This window comes from Aphelocoma coerulescens, chromosome 12 (assembly GCF_041296385.1).
Source record: "Aphelocoma coerulescens isolate FSJ_1873_10779 chromosome 12, UR_Acoe_1.0, whole genome shotgun sequence".
NCBI lineage: Eukaryota > Metazoa > Chordata > Aves > Passeriformes > Corvidae > Aphelocoma > Aphelocoma coerulescens.
The window spans coordinates 19,155,540-19,171,722 of NC_091026.1; the positions used below are offsets into that span (position 1 = coordinate 19,155,540).

General features: G+C 43.8%; 1 long non-coding RNA gene across 1 annotated transcript; it reads left to right on the top strand.

Annotated features, from left to right (window-relative positions):
- The first annotated feature begins 7,786 nt into the window (after window positions 1-7,786).
- On the top strand, window positions 7,787-9,691 carry LOC138117692 (uncharacterized). Its single transcript, XR_011154796.1, has 3 exons — window positions 7,787-8,016; window positions 8,458-8,792; window positions 8,903-9,691. It is a non-coding gene; the product is annotated as an uncharacterized lncRNA (long non-coding RNA).
- Window positions 9,692-16,183: the final 6,492 nt, after the last annotated feature.

Consider the following 16,183-nt stretch of genomic DNA (forward strand, 5'->3'; position numbering starts at 1 on the left):
TTGGCCTCCAGAGCTGCAAATTAAAAATATTTTAATTTTGGAGTGATGCAGTGCCCACACTCTGGGGATGTGGCTGAGCCTCTCCTGCTCTCACAGTTACAGCATTAATTGAGTTCCCTAAATTGTCCCAATGGGTGCAAAGCAGAGCTGGGTTTGCTCTCTGCCTTCTGCTCCCCAGCACTGTCTTTATGTCACCCACACTGTCCCCAGGACGGATTTATAGGGCCACACCCCCATGTGGGGCTGGGGTTTGAGTACACTTGTCCCTGCAATGTGGTTTTAAATAAAAACTGCTGAAAATACAGATTCACGAAAGGTAAATACTTCATTTGAAGGAAATGATAAGTCAAACATGATGTTTTTACATGATTTTGAGGGAATTGGGGGATGTAAAAGGGAGGGAATATCTAAAATAATGTCACAGAATATCCAGCAGCTCCCTTGTAGTGTCCCCTTGCTTTCACTGAAGGTTAAAATGAAATCCAGTGTTTTTTCTGATCCCTGGCTACGTGGTGATTGATCAGAACAATTCCTCATGTATGAACAGAATCCTCTGGATAAATCCTCACTTCAGACACTGAGGGCTATGAATGTGCTTCAGACCAAACATTCATGTATCACTTGGATTATTTAAATTCATATTCAACAGAGTCTAAAAACACTTGTCTGAAAGCAAGCAAAGTGGTTTAAAATTGAATGTATTTCTGAGACAGGCCTGTCTAGGAACATTTTGGTAGTCAGGAGAACATTGCAGTACACAATACATTAGAAATTTAGTAAAATAGGACAGGAAGAAAGTGATAAAGCACAAAAAATGCCAGTGGCTGTACATATACAAGTGTGTTGCATACAAAGAATGTCTGGGTCATGCAAAAATCCAGGTGTTGCTCTGTGTTAATTGTGTCTTCTTCCCCAAAAAATAGCAGTACCTGGAATTTCACCCAGGGGCCATTCTCCCTCTGTGTATTTTATGAGATCAGTTCAGGTCAGACCTGCCATCCCCAAATAATCACATTACCAGTTGTACATATATTTATGTCTTCATTTAAAATGTATTCTCTGACCCTTCACTATTTTGCAAATCTCAGCAGCTCCAGGCAGGAGCAGGGATTGCTCAGTGCTGGAGTTCAGTCTCATTTGGGAGCATGGAGCTGAAACCAGCCCCAGGTAAGGAACTCTCATGTCTTTAATCTGAATTAGGATCTGGACTCTCTTGAAGCTGTTCAGCTCTTTATCCATATTGAAATCCACATTTATTTCATTTCATGATGATGATTTCCCTTTCCCTTTATGGAGATCAATCCAGGGTAGGAATGGAAAGAGTGGCAGAGAAGCCGTGTTAGCACAGGCAGAGGAGAGGGCATCTCAATTCCGAGCCGCTCCTAGCCAGAGGTTTCCCATCTTCCTTTCCTTTCCCAGCTCCCCAATTAGCATTTTCATTAACTGGGAGGTGCTGACTGCGGTGCTCCCATGCTGGGCAGGAAATCGTGGAGCTGCAGTTCAGCTGAGCTTGGATTAGATTATAAATTAAAACCTCAGGCTTTGAAAAATTCATGGAGGTTCAGCTCTCTCTGGGGTGAACCTGGGTGAATTTGCTGCTGTTTTGTGTTGTGGCCGTGCCAGAGATCCCATTGCTCTGGAAGTGCTGTGCAGAATGAGGGACCTCTCTTTTTCCAATAAAACTGCAGCCTAAATGCAGGCAGGGACATATTGCTGATCTCCTCGATGGCAGATCAGGGAGTGGAAGGTGATTTCGGGAGGATCAGGTAGGAAAATGGGATTCCCAGATCATGGGGAGCCACAGCTGCTGAGCTCCAGGCAGCGCCGTGTGCCTGGATCCGAGCAGAATTCCTTCCCCTGGATCCTGTGTTCTCTTTGTTCATTCTTTGGCAGCGCCAAGAGTCCCTGAAACTTTTGATCCTCATGGCAAACACTGGAGAATAAACCAGAATAGCGGAGCAGAATAGGCACAGCTTCCCAAATCTCACTAATTCCTTTGATTTGGGATAGCATGAAGGGAATGAAATTATGTTAGTGGCCACTCTGAGCCTGCTGGCCACTAGAATTATGCATTTCCTCCTAAACATTGGAGAAGGGAGATGCTGTGCTGTCTCAGAGCTGGAATCATTTCTCCCAGGAATATAAAATGAGGTGTGGCACAGCAGCAAGCCCACCCTTGCTGCAGGGTGTTATCCCACCTGGAGACCACCACATCCCCCTGGAAGGACTCCCAGGCTCAGCCTTGCCCTTGAGATGAAGGATTCAGCCTCTCTGCAGGGCATGGCCTGGCAAAATGAATGGATGTGTTTGATGAGATGATCCGTTTGCTGGTTTGTCGACAAATGGATGCAGTGGCTTTATGAAGAATCATAACCTAATTAATCCCATTTTAAAATAGAACAGGGCAATTTGAGATCACACTCGTTGCCTGTGTAAACACTGAGCACAATTAGCAAGGCATTCTTCACAGTTGTGGATAAATGGGGAGATATCCAGTGCTCAGTAACTTCCATCTTTCCGGTGATCCTGGATTAGTGCCCCTTGGAGAACCGCTGGAGAAATTCAAATTAGAAAATAATCAAGAGCCTGGGTAATGTGTACATATGGTAATATAGAATGTGGTACACAATTAAGTCAATGTTAGCTCAAGGAAAACCTTTGGAAATCATTCACTGCTCGTGCAGTGCCAGATTGTGGGACCACACAGCCCCACATCCAGCCCTGGACCTTCGTGGCACAAAATTCATTGGGATTTACACAACATCCCGCTGGATATGAAGGGGGAAACTTCCTTTTTCTTCACCTATTTTTTTTAAATATTATTTTTAAACCCAAACTGGGTACAACTCCTCAGCTCTGAGGTGAATATCCACATAAAAGCTGGATACACCCCTGGTACCATGTGGAGGGGAGCCCAGGACCCTGCTGGAGGTCCTCAATGTCCCACCAGGTGGGGAGAGGTGGCAGAGGGACACCAGGGATGGGCTGTGCATTTCTCACGTTTGCATCTGCCTTTCTGACAGCCTGAGAGTGGAAAATACAGGTTTGGGGACAGAAAAAGTAGTTTTGCAGCAAGGATGAGAACAAACTCTGAGTGAGACGATTCCATAGTACAGTGATCTTCCCCTGGGCCAAAGGCAAGTGTTCCATCACATCTTCAAATTTCCCTGACTGATTTGAAAAATAAGTTTAATTCCAGAGCTGTGCTTTTATTTTTTTTTTTTCCACCTCTCTTTCAGCTGCAGAGATTTTGTGATTTGTACTAACCTTGAAGATACAAAACAAAATATGTGCTAATGATATTCCTCTCTCCCAGCTGGTGTTGGCAACTCTTTTACTGCTCCACAGGACAAGTGCAAGTACAAATGCAAATACCAGAACCTTGTTGAGAGCAGAGTGTCCCACATTTCAGTGGAACCATTCGAACTACAAGACATGTAATAAAACAGTTTCTGCTCTGAATGAATAATTGAGCTGCTTCTGTGGGGAGGCCTCTAAAGAACCATGTGGCAGAATGTTTTTTGAGGCACTTATGAAAGCTATCCCACCTGGAAACCATCCCACACACAAAGCCCACGTTGCTCTTCCTCTCAGCTTGCTTTAATTGCTCCTTCCATGGCTGTACCTCAGCTGAATGGGGAGGAAATGCAGCAGGAGACACCAAAAGCTGTAATTATTTTTAAGGTAGAGCAAGATTCCGGAATCAGAAAACTCCATGGAAGTCACTGGGCAGGTTTTTTGTTTGAGAGTTCCTTCTGTATAGCGAAATTCCTGCTGAGGATATCAAAAAGAATCTAAGAACTCTTTAAAGTTTGGACCTTAAATTAAGTTATGGAGCTCTTTACAAGCTCACTGCCACATCCCTCACCTCACAGGTACTGTGGGCCCTAGCAGAGGGGCCACACTGCTGGACACCCATCTCAAATTTAGGCAGGAAATATTCCTCAACCATCTGCTCCAAGCCACAGAGACCACAGCAGAGAAGAGTTTTCATATCCAGAAAACATTTTTAAATTAAAAACAAAATTTCAATATCAGTCTTTCTCCTTGGGATGTAATAGAGAACAAACCCACCAGCAGCAAACCCAATGAATACTACTAATGCTAATGCTAATGCTAATGCTAATGCTAATGCTAATGCTAATGCTAATAATAATGCTAATGCTAATGCTAATAATAATTAATAATAATGGTAATTTTGAGAGGATTTGAGACATCTCAACATTTCCCAGTGGGAGAGGTTTGTCAGGAAAGTCCAACCAGCTGGAAGTTCACCACCCATCTCCTGGCAGGGGCTGAAGAGCCCTCAGTGGTGCCTTAGGCAGCCTGACTACCACGGAGTGTAATTCCCATTCCAGGCTGTAAACTGGGAGTAAGGAAAAGGCTCCGTCTCTCTGAGCATTATTCATGCCAAAGTCAGAGGGAAGAAATAAAACCCTCCAAAAGTTTTCTTTCCTGAAATACAGACACTTAGGTGTAGAGGGATATTTCACTCTATCCTTGGAGGATCTCCTTGCTTCCAAGGACTACCAGGGAAACCGGAGCAATCAAGTCAGGAGGACAAATTCCACTATTTTTCGGGGAAATATTCCCTAGAATAAGTCCTACCCACAGCATGCAGTGCTGCTTTTTAGTTCCAGCAATGCAGAAGTTTACTTCACGTGGGACAAATGATATCAAGGGCAGATTTGTGTTCTCAGGGAGCTCCAGATGAGCGTACACAATGTGCTTTGGGTTCCCACATTTCCTTTACTTCATTCATTGCTTTATTACTCAATGCCTGATTAGCAGTCCTCGTGCTTAATTGCCCTCTAGCTTGTATGACTTGTAAACTCTCTGGTTAACACCACATTTCCCTTCTCAAAGTGACACAATGGCATGACCTGACATCTATGATTTACTTCATCATTATTTCTTTTTTATTTGTGGAGAAAAGGCTGCAGAGACCAGACCTGAAATTTCTTTTTTTTTTTGCTAAAGCAAGCAGTGCAGAACAGAGCATAAAGAAGAGCCAGGATATATAAAGAATCAGGATATAACATTGATGTGTTGCAGGGAATCTTCTTCTATTATAGCACACACAAAGTTTTGAGAGATTTCAGTGCTGGAAACTGAAAATATTCAGTTTTAGGAAGGGAACAGTTTCATTCTGGGTTGCAAAAGTTTCACAGCAGCTATTTGAAACAGAAAAGGGATTCTATTAGTGCTCAGGAATTCAGCCCACCCATTAGAGGTTTTGCTAAAGTCTACTGCTGATTTTTGGTGTTTTGTTTTCTCTTTTGGAATAAGCAAAGCTTGAGGTTATTTGCACCCGGATTTTTTTCCATCCACCCAGACCTGTTTTACCCCTTTGGATTTTCTGCAGCCTGCTGATTCAATTTATTAGGGAGCACCAATTTAATTCCCAGCAGCAGATTTTGCAGGCAGTTCCTTCAGTGAGGCCTCACGCTGAGTATGGTGCTTCTCAACGTGAATAATGACACCAGGATTTGGGCTGCACTGGCACAGAAATCAGCCATTCTGCTGACCCTGGAGCAGGTTAATAATTCAATTACACAAGAGAAAAGTAGATCTGTAGCTGCAGAAACATGTTCTGCAAAGTCTACATTAAAAACAAACAACAAACAACTCAATGAAAGTGAAACAACAAAGAAATAGAAACCCTTACACAGCAGCAGGAGAACAGCTCCCTCTTAACAAGCATTTTGTGCAGGATCCTTTCCTCCAGCCCTGACACAAAAACAATAAAGATCTCATGGCTGGTTAATAGTTCTGCCTTTAGGGGAGTGAAAAGCAAATTACCCAGACAAGAACAAGCCCCATGGCAAGTTCCTTTCAGCCTTGTGGCCTCCGCAGATGGAAGTGGCTTTTACCCTCAAATATTTTGTGAAGTATTTGCATAAAGGGTTGTCAGATCAGCCCCGTGCCCCAACTTTTAGAGGCAGAGTCTGCCCAACACCGCCCCCAGCAATAAAGCTGTGCCCAGGATGCTCAGGGCCCCTGTGCTCCTGCATCCTTCTTTTTGTTCACCCACCTCCTCAGCACTTTTAGCTGCACCACTGTAACACATCTGTTCATTGCCACTGCTCCTCTCCGTGTCTGAAGCTGGGTGCAAGGATCTGTGTCCTCATCAGAGGGGAATAAATATATCAGGTGATTAAATATCTCCCAAGCTGGCTGGAGGAAACCCAAACAGTTTCTCCTAAGCTGCCACCCGCTGATGCTCCCAGGTTTGTTCTGAGTGACTGACAAAGAGCCACGACACAAAGGCTGGGATGGAGGGGGAGCTCTGTGCAACACTGGAGATTTGTAACACCTGTGGGAGTGGTTCCTTGGTTTCACTAATGAACTCATTAGTGAAACAAATCTGCCACCAGGGCTGGCCAGAGAGGTTTTTCCAAAGCTTTGTGACATCCTCCCCAGAGCAGCACAGAAAAACTGCCCTCACTGTCCCCACTGTCTCCTCCACCGTGAAGATCAGGTCTTGTGAGGAGAAAGGTCTATTTCCACACTACATCGAATAAAGTAGCGAATCGTGGGCACTAATGTGTGAAGGTGATTTATTCCCTGGCTACCCTGTCACTTGGGGTCTGCAAAGGCATTTGGGAATGACCCTTTTCCCAGCTTTTCCCTTTTACTGATGTATTTCTGGGTAACAATGTGATAAATTAATGGCAAAGCAAAATGCTTTGTTTTCATGTCACGAGGTGCATAACAAAAAAAGCGCCTTTGATCTCGCCCCTCTAGAGCAAATTTGTGAAGCTCATGGATGAAATCTGAAGTTTTCAGAGAAAACAGCAGAAATAAATTGAAGCATTTGTGTTTTTGCAGAAGCTGATCTGATCTGGCGAAGGAGGAAAACACAGAGGAGAGTGTCTTTGGATAGTCAGGAAATGGAGAAAATGAAGGACCAGTTCCCTGCTCCGGGGACTCTGGACCCCCTGTGCAGACTTGTTTGTGCTGCTCAGTCTCTTGGTACATCCACAGTCCATAATATCCATTTAATATGGTACTGTGAAGGAAATGGCAGATTTAGGAGGTGCTGAGACGTTTAGGTAACAGGACTGCAGGAGCATCTATCTTACATAAAAGAGAAATACAGCCTGTCCCTGCTGGCATTTTGCTTCTGTGTGGGTGGATATGAAGAGCAAAAACATATCTTGAAAATAAAAAAAAAACGTCTCTGCCCTCACTCCTCGGAGCTGTTCCTTAGCTGTGCACAGCTCCTTGTTCTACCTAATGGTGGGGTGGGTCCAGCATCAGCCCCAAAAGCTGCTGCCCCAAATCCCACAGCGAGGTGTCTTCCTCACTCCAGCTCTAGAGATCAGTTTTGGAAAGTGTCCAAGTGTTTTCTCCAACCTGGAGCCTGATTTCTGTAAGGAAAAGTTTTCCCAGGAGCATGTGAATGTTCAGCATTGGTGGCAAGAACTTTGGGTCTGTTACAGGCACTCCTGAGCTCTTGGGGTTGCAGGAGCCCTGGGAGCGCTGGGAATGGCTTCCACCATCCCAGGCTGTTCCAATCCCATCAAGCCTGGCCTTGAACACTTCCAGGGATCCAGGGGCAGCCCCAGCTTCTCTGGGCACCCGGTGCCAGGTCTCCCCACCCTCATGGTCAAACACTTGTCCCTTACAGCTGGTCTAAATCAACCCTTTTGTAGGTTAAAACCATTAACCCCCAGCCTATTGCAACAGGCCCTGCTAAAAAGCTTTTCCTCCCACCAACTGATGCTTAAAGGAAGCCCCTGATTCCAAAGAGGTGCTTTCACAGCATCTTTTGGGATGGAAAAGACCTTTAAGGCCACCTTTAAGCACCTCTTTGCTGCAGCCCTGAAGGAGCTGTCGCAGGGCCTGGAGTTCAAACTTTGCTTGTGCGCTCAGATTTCTCCGTGGATCTGCTGAGCCTGGTGTTTTTAGGAATTTTCCTGCTCAGCAGTCAGGTGCAGGATCCTCTGAGCTGCAAGCACGTGCACTTGTGTTATTCCTGCCTAAAAGCTGCACTGAATCCCCGACCTTCAGGTGCTCTTTTCTTCTTGTACAGTAAGAATTCTGTGGTGGTGTTGTGCTGTGGTGGCCCTTGGGGATGGTGCTTAGCAGTGGCTTTGGCAGTGCTGGGTCAATGGTTGGACTTGATGGTCTTGGAGGGCTTTTCCAACCTTAAACATTCCATGATTCCAGGGAGAACAGTGGTTCTGCAGTCTCTCATCCAAGGCAGAGAAGGTAGGAATAGCAGAATCTGCCATTTAGCACCTGCATTTTGTACCTGATCTTGTCCTCTCTGAGTCCATGAGTCACCTGCCTCCCCCCACGTGTAATCAAAGTCCTTTCCTCCAGATTGGTTTCCTTGATAAAAACACCCACACTTCTGCCTGTCCCTGCTTAAAAGGTCTTATTAGGATCACTCATTAAAAAAAAAAAAATCTATATACTACCTACAAATAATTGAAATCCTATTTCCAGCTCTCTGGATGCATAAATCACTGTCCTGCTCAGCAATCCAAACCACAGCCAGGAAAACTCCTGATCCTGAAGGACAACAAAGAAGGGAGCACACGCTCTTCTCTCTTGCCTTGGTCCAGTGGGAAATATCAGGAGATGACACCAGAGGCCTTTGCAGTGTTAAAGAAATGGGAAAAAAACACCTTTGACCCAGGGAAATAGTGGGAATGAAATGGAAATTGTTGGAGAGGAGACATTCTCTGGGCTCTTGAGATGTTGTCCAGAGAGATTTTTCCTTAAGAATCTTACCTAAGGTGGAAGTATTAGAAGATTTAAAAATACATCTCTGGTTTCAGGTAAGGAATTATCCATCTGAACCCCAGTTGGGTCATAGTTCTTGCAAGGTAATGGAAGTTGCATCTTGGAAAGTTATGTTTTCATTCTTTCTTCTTTTGTTTTGTTCCAGGAAGTGAAGTGAGAATGAATTCTAAACCCGGGTTTAAATGGTGCCTGAGATTGAGTACAATGTCTGTTTGCCAAGCCAGTGTGTCCCTGCTGAAAATCAGCCTTCTCAATTAATATGCATTTATTCATTGCCTTATTTATTTATTTATTGCAGGGATAACTTTCTGGAAGCTCTAGGAAAATGTTGCAGCAAATATTGCTTTACTCCCTACCTGGGCTGGTGCAAAAAGAGAGACTGGAATGTAAATTCAATGCATTATTTATTATCCAAGGGTTAAGTCTAACCCAATTTAACAAAGAAAGAGATAAAGATATTTACATTTTCTAATTTGACACTGAAGCTGAGCTGATCACTGGAGTTCTAAAATTGCCCAAGCTCTTATTTTTGTGTTCCTGTGGAGTTGTCACTGGCATTCCCCGATTTCTCTGCCCTCTGCAGAGATCCCTCAGGAAGATTTACCAGAGCTGGATTAGACCTTGGGAGCAGGGAGGTTATTCCATCAATGCCTGAAGGACAATTAGTGACTGGAGACACAAATTATTGACACAGTTTGGGCTGGAGACCTTCCTGGTCCAGAATAAATTTTAGGGGTCTCTGTGGACTACCAAGGTCTCTTTGTGGGCTAAGAAGGATGTGAAAGCACTGGCCAGCATTATTCAGAAGACTTAATATTGTATAATAAAGCTTTGGGAAGATACTTCTCCAGACTGAGGGAAGAATAGTACATCTTCTGTGCTGCCTGAACTGTTTTGGTATAAATAAATTATCTGGAATATTAGGATGGTTCTTCCTGTTCAGCACTCATTTACACATCACTGCTTTCTCTGGGCAGGGATTGCTCTTGCCTAAGCTCTCCATATTTCCACCTACACACTTCTCTCAAATTCTTCATCTCCAAACTTTTTATTTTTCACCTGGCTGTAGTGCAGTTGAATTATGATGATTTGCTTTCTTGACTGACATTTTCCATCCAGCTCTCTCCAGAGCACTTCTGCATGGTTTTCCTGAATTTTTAAAATATTTCTACTCATGCAGAGCTTTGATCTGGCCCAAATTCTGACGTGGATTTGTCTAAATAATCTACAATGATGACCTTTGGAAAGAGGAACACGGGACATCTGGGTTTTCCCAAATAAAGGCACCCACCAGGGTGATGCTGCTCCTTCGTGAGATGCTCCATACTGGGGAGAAAGGAAAGAGTGGTGAGGAGAGGCCTCTGTTCCTCCACAAAAGTCTCTCTGCTTTCACCTGAAAGGCCTGCAAAACAGCTTGTCCCTGTCTTCTCCCAAAGCGCAGGAATTCCCCCTGACCTGCACAGTCTCTGCTGAGTATTGGAGCTTTGGGGTATTTATTTAAGTTACTGCAGTAACTTTCATCCTTTCTTGATTGTCTCAGTAAATCAAAGTTAAAATAGGGAGATACTGCTATGGAAACAATTATAATCTTAAAAAATTATGGCTAATAATGTGCCCTGAATTGTCCTGATGGACCCGTGGGCTTTGAAGGGCACCTGACAGCAAATGGTGACTTGGTCACCACCACAAGTCTGGGTGAAGCCTCCATCCTCAGGGGATGCTGCTGGACTCACCTTTAAATGCAAATCAGATCCATTTTTTGAATCACCTGGGAACTCTACCAGGCCCCCTGGCTACATCAAAGGCAAGGCAAACCTTTATCTTCAGCGCTGCTGAACATCATCCGAAAAACTTCAGTGGGCAAATGTGCAAAAATACCACTTTATGCTCCCAGGTTGTTTCAAAGAAGTTGAAACTTCTCCTTGCTGCAGTGCATTTGTTTTCTGTTGTGGGTTAACTTTTCCCCAGTTAACTCACACAAGGAGCTCTGGAAAGTGGAGTTCTCCCTGTCACTCGATTTTGCAAACAGGTTCTGCTCATACCAGTGGGGTTGTTCTGATGGAAAAGGGATGAGAATTAACCCCTCTCACGCTGCATCACATTTCCACCTGAAAAGAAGGTAGGAGGTACAGCCTGAGAAAAGATTTTGTAGATTATTTTCAAATTATTAAAAAAAAAAGCCCCCAAACTCTGTCAACATGACATGAAAATTTGTCTAAGCTTTTGGCAGACTTAAAAATAATAATTAAGCTTCTCTCGGAGTTGAACAGAATGTTCCTTTCAAATCCAAAATTAAATGTTCTTTTCTACTTGGAAACTTGCTTAAACATCTACAAGTGAGATGAAAATATATTTAGGAAGTAAACACTGAATGACAAAACATGTTGGTTTTATGGCAGGAAATATGGGCATACCTGGGGTTTGGAGCTTACTGTTTGGGGGATTTTTTCCCCACAGTTTCTTTTGACTGAATCAGCCTGGCAAAAATGAGTAGTTTAATAAAAGTTTCAGATTCAAAGATTTTCTGCAATGGCCCATAAGAAAGGTTACACTGATCTTTGATGCTCGGGGTAGAGAAGTTAATGCAAAACCTCTTTTTTGAGAATGCTCTTAAAAATATAAAATGGTCAATAAAGCCTTTTAAGTGTGGAAGACCTGCACTGAGTCCTTCATCAGTGGTATCCCAAATTTCCAGTGAAAAGGGATCCATTCTCCTGTTCTACCTCTTGGAGCCAGAAATCCTAAACCTCCTGATGCCCCCAAAAGCCCCACAAGCCAGTGGTCATTATGGAGTGTTGGGAGCAAGGAAACCCCTGGCAGGAGATGAAGCCACCCGAATTTCCGAGGCAGGAGCTGAACGTGGCCCAGGACTGGAAGGGAAGGTGACAGCACTCATGGTTTTCATTGGAACCGAGTTGTTCTGAAGAGATCCTGAAGCCAGGAAAATCCCCAGCCATGGGCGAAAGATTTAGGAACAGACAGTGCATCACAGTGGGATTACAAAGGAAAGTGCTGAATCGTTCTGAAATTTAAAAAAAACCCCAACCCAAACCTGTCCCTTTTCCAGGAGTTTGGAAAAGCCACTTTTTTTGCAAGAAAATACCTGCCAAGTGACATCATTGATCGCGTTGATGCCGAGCTGCCTGATGCAGCTAAGCTCTGGGAATTTGAACAGTTAACAGCTGGACTAATTAGAGATCCCAGTATTATTGGGATAACTGATAACCAGGGCTAAGCAAGGTTATTTTGCGAGTAATAGATTTGACTTTGCAAAGAGCAGTGGATATTTGCAGAGCTAATGAAAACTGCGCTTCCCAAATTAAAGTGCGAGCAAGCAGGGAAGGAACTGGAGTGCACCTAATTAAAAATGCATGCCGAGGCAGGGAGGCAGAGTCCAAGGGTAAACAAATGGCAGAGCCCAGATTTGTTTGCAATAAATGCAGGAGGAGGGATGAGGTGAGCCGGGATGCCCAGTCCCGGGGAGGCAGGGGTGGAATCCCCTCCCTGCTCCAGCCTGGGGATGCTGTGGTGGGATCACCGGTGGAGCGCTGGCACCACGAGCAGATGTGGCACTGCACAGCCTGGGGCAGTGGGAATGGGGGGTTGTGGTGGAAAGTTAGGCTTGGTGATGTTGGAGGACTTTTCCAGCCTCAGTAATTCCATGATTTTGCAGCGTTTCCGACGCAGCTGCGTCTCAGCTCTGAGCACTCAGCCTTGGGGCTCCGGGGCTGGCTGACCCCAAAGAGAGCACCGGGTCATTGTACACCTCACCGAGCTGCTCCTTAAAGACTCTGCCTTGTCACATGCAAATGAGCTTTGATTTAAACTCATTAGCATTTCCCTTTCTAAGCCCTAGGTTGAGTTATTCTTAGACTCCTTTCTCTTGGAGGAATTATGACTTATTTATCTGGCAGAGTGACGACCATCTCCCTCCTCATCTTCGTGATCCAACATAACCTTCACAGTTCTCCTCAGCTTTGTTCGACAAGGAATATGTCACAGGGACAGCTGGTGGCATCTGCCTTTCCCAGCCTGGAGTTTGGATTCTTCCCTTTGCCCTGGTGCTCTGGCTTGGTGCAGCAGGATCACAGCTCTGGGAAAGATTCCCAAGGGTTTGGCTGCTCAGTCTCAGAGTCGGGGTGATGTTTCTGGTCCCTTCGTGTCAGAGTTCGAAGCAAAATTCTCCTATAGTCTGCCTGAGGTTTTACTATTATTATTATTATTATTATTATTATTATTATTATTATTATTATTATTATTATTATTTAGTTTATAGTTTATTGTTTATTAATTATTATTGTCTTAAGTTATCCCTCCCCATCTCTCCAACAGGATATTTAGTGGGAATCATATATGAGGAGGATATATAGGATAAGGCACGACATAAATTTTCAATATGACATAAATTGATTGGAAAACTAATCCAGCAACTGCGTGGAATAAAGGTTTGCTGAGCTCCTGCTGGTGTTTCAGGTTTAGTTCTGGAAACAGCTTTGGTGTGATGATAGGGATTAGGAATTTGCAAAAGCAAAGCTGTTCGCTTTGGATACGGAAAAACTGTGGGCATTATATCCAGTAATGAATGGCTGAGAGAGGTTCTCACCACCTCAGATTGTGCAAGTGAGGGATCGTTGAACATTATCCACTTTAACCCAAGTGGATAAAAAGGAGCTGTTTTCATGTAGTGCCTGATTATTTAGAGAAATTAACTGATGCAAAAACGGAGATGGATTCTAAAAGCTGGTCATTGCTAGGGAGAGTAGAAGCAGCCAGCCTCTAATGATACCATTTTATCTCTTTGTGCTTTAATAGAAAGACATGCACATATTTAGAGCATATTTAGCTCGAAGTTTTAAAAGAGACACGAAGCCTCGTGCATCTGGGTTTAGAGCCGCCTCATTAATGATTATGAATGAAGATGGAGTGCCTAACAGCCCAAATTGGCATGTTCCAGACATCTCCTTCTTTCCAAAGCATCCAGTGCCAGCTCCTTGTCAAAGAGCAAATGGGGAAGTGAAAGCCAGTGGATGTGAAGGAAATGAATTCCTGTATCTACACAGGGAAAAAGCTGGCAATGTCCCCACAGCAAAGTCACAGCCCGTAGCACAGGACATTTGTCAGGTGTGGAAAACAGCAGCAGAAACTGCCCCTTAATATCCTGACGTTATTGCAGCAGTTCCTGCCTGTAAAAAGTTTCCACATTTCAAGGAAAACTCAAATCTGTTCTGCTGAAACCACAGGGGGCAATTTATCTTTTTAAGGGATCTATCCCAGCTCGCAGGGGAAGTTGAGCTGAAGGTCAAGGGCTGTCCAGGGAGGGGCTTCCAGCTCTGAGTGCCACCTTCCCATCCTCATCATCCTGCAGTTGGATCAGCTCCCATCCTGCTCCTTACCTGAGCACAACACTTTTTACCAGGGATGGACTGAAAACCTTAATGTTGCTGCAGTGAAATGGCTGGAAAATCATTAAAGCATCTCTTGTTTTCCTTAACCTAAAGTCATTTAAATCACAAAGCTCCTGCAGAGTGTTAGTGGGACTGGAATTCCCAGACGTGATCGTGATTTAATGCAGAATGAAGTCTTATCATATTAAGCATAATTTTTATCGTATCAGTGACTTACTTAACAGATTAGTTAAATGTTGTTTTTCTAAAATCACAAGACAGCTCCTGAGATGTAATTGGATTATGGCGGCTCATTTTCTCCATCAGCTTTGCAACAGTGCAAAAAGCAAGGATTTGCCATTAGAGTATGGAAATCACTCAAATTTCTCTTGTAATTAAACTTAGCCTGCCTTTGCTGTTGGCACATAAATATGGGGTTCTGTCTTCATGCAGAAATCCCTGTTCCCTTTTAGATACACACAGAATAAAACCCATGTGAACTAAGGAAAACTAGAAAGGGATGAATTTTTAAACTCGATAACGGAAGAGTTCACAGTCCATTAAATATTTTCAGGAGCATTTCAAAACGGTTCCAGGAATTATCTTTATAGAGAGTGGAACTAGAAATGTTAAGATCTTTGGAATTGGTACTTCTTTTATATATATATATATTTTTTTTTTTACTAAACTCAGTTAAATCTCACCAAGTTTTGATGTTTGGAAACTTCAGACCAATTTCTGCTGCTTTCCCATTTCAGAGCCACTGGGCCATGAATTTGTTGGCCACTGGAAAGGTGACTGTGGTTCACAGAGTGAAAATAAGGGCTGGAGATTATGTACACACTCAAGGTCAAGTCTGAAATGGTATAAATCCATCTCTATAGAGCTGCTTTAAAGTTACATTAAAGTTGCAGCTGCTCCTTATAGTGAAATGCTTTCTCCATACCCTGATCTGAAGTTTTTAGGGTCACCCTTGCAAGGAGCTTTGCTGGTACTTAAAGACTCATCCAGTCCCATAAAATTAGGATGAAGACTGTTTCCCTCTCTCCCCACTGCAGCACAGCTCATAAAATTCACCCTTTATTGACCAAGTGGATGTTACGTGTCAAATCTGAGCACCTGGAATATGTGGGGTTTATTACTGCTCTGCTAGCAGCAATAGGAATGTTATTCCTGCAAAATCTCCTGGATGGAATTACAGTATATCCAGCAATATCGAGTGCTGTGAATTCATGTGCATGGAAATCTCTAAAAGCTCCACTTGTACAGCACAAAATTTAGACATCTGAGCCACATTTTCATTTTCATGTAATTTACTCTTGCCTACTAATAGCAATATTTGGAATAATTAGTTACAATTCAGCCTGAAGGTCTCAATTTCCTTTTAACTGGCAAACTTTTACAAGCAGCACACATTAGCAGTTTGAAATGTCACAGCAAAGTTTAATCAGGCAAGACAATGCATGAAAATGATTAAAAAATATTTCTAATTGGCAATGCAATTATTTAATTTATTGTCTAAACTGTGGTGCCAGGTACTTTGTCTGAGGCTTTCAATGAAGACTTTCCAAAATGGAAACTGTAAATCCAAGGCCAGGTCAGACAGGGTTTGGAGCAACCTGGGATAGTGGAAGGTGTCCCTGCCTGGGAGTGGAATGAGAGGGGCCTTGAGGTCCCTTAAAATCCAAACCAGTCTGGGATTCTGTGATCAGCCAGGCAATATCCTCAAGGACTATGGAGCAGTTCCTTATTCCAGAACTAACCTCACTAGTGCAGATAAGGGGGTGTGAAGGGCTGAAGATGGGGGTGTTGCATATTTTGGGACAAAGTTTAAACCCAGAGGTCCTGCTTTGGCTAAGCAGCCAGGAGCTTGGAGCAGCTCCAAGTGCAGAACACATCCCACTCCTTTGTGGACTGCTTGAGCCTGACAATTCCCACATTAGGCAGACCACAGGTCACCTTTCCCAAAGGCTCCAGCCTTGGAGTAACAACTTCCCAGACACGTTTTCTCCACATCTGCTCCCCATCCCGTGGGAAATGCC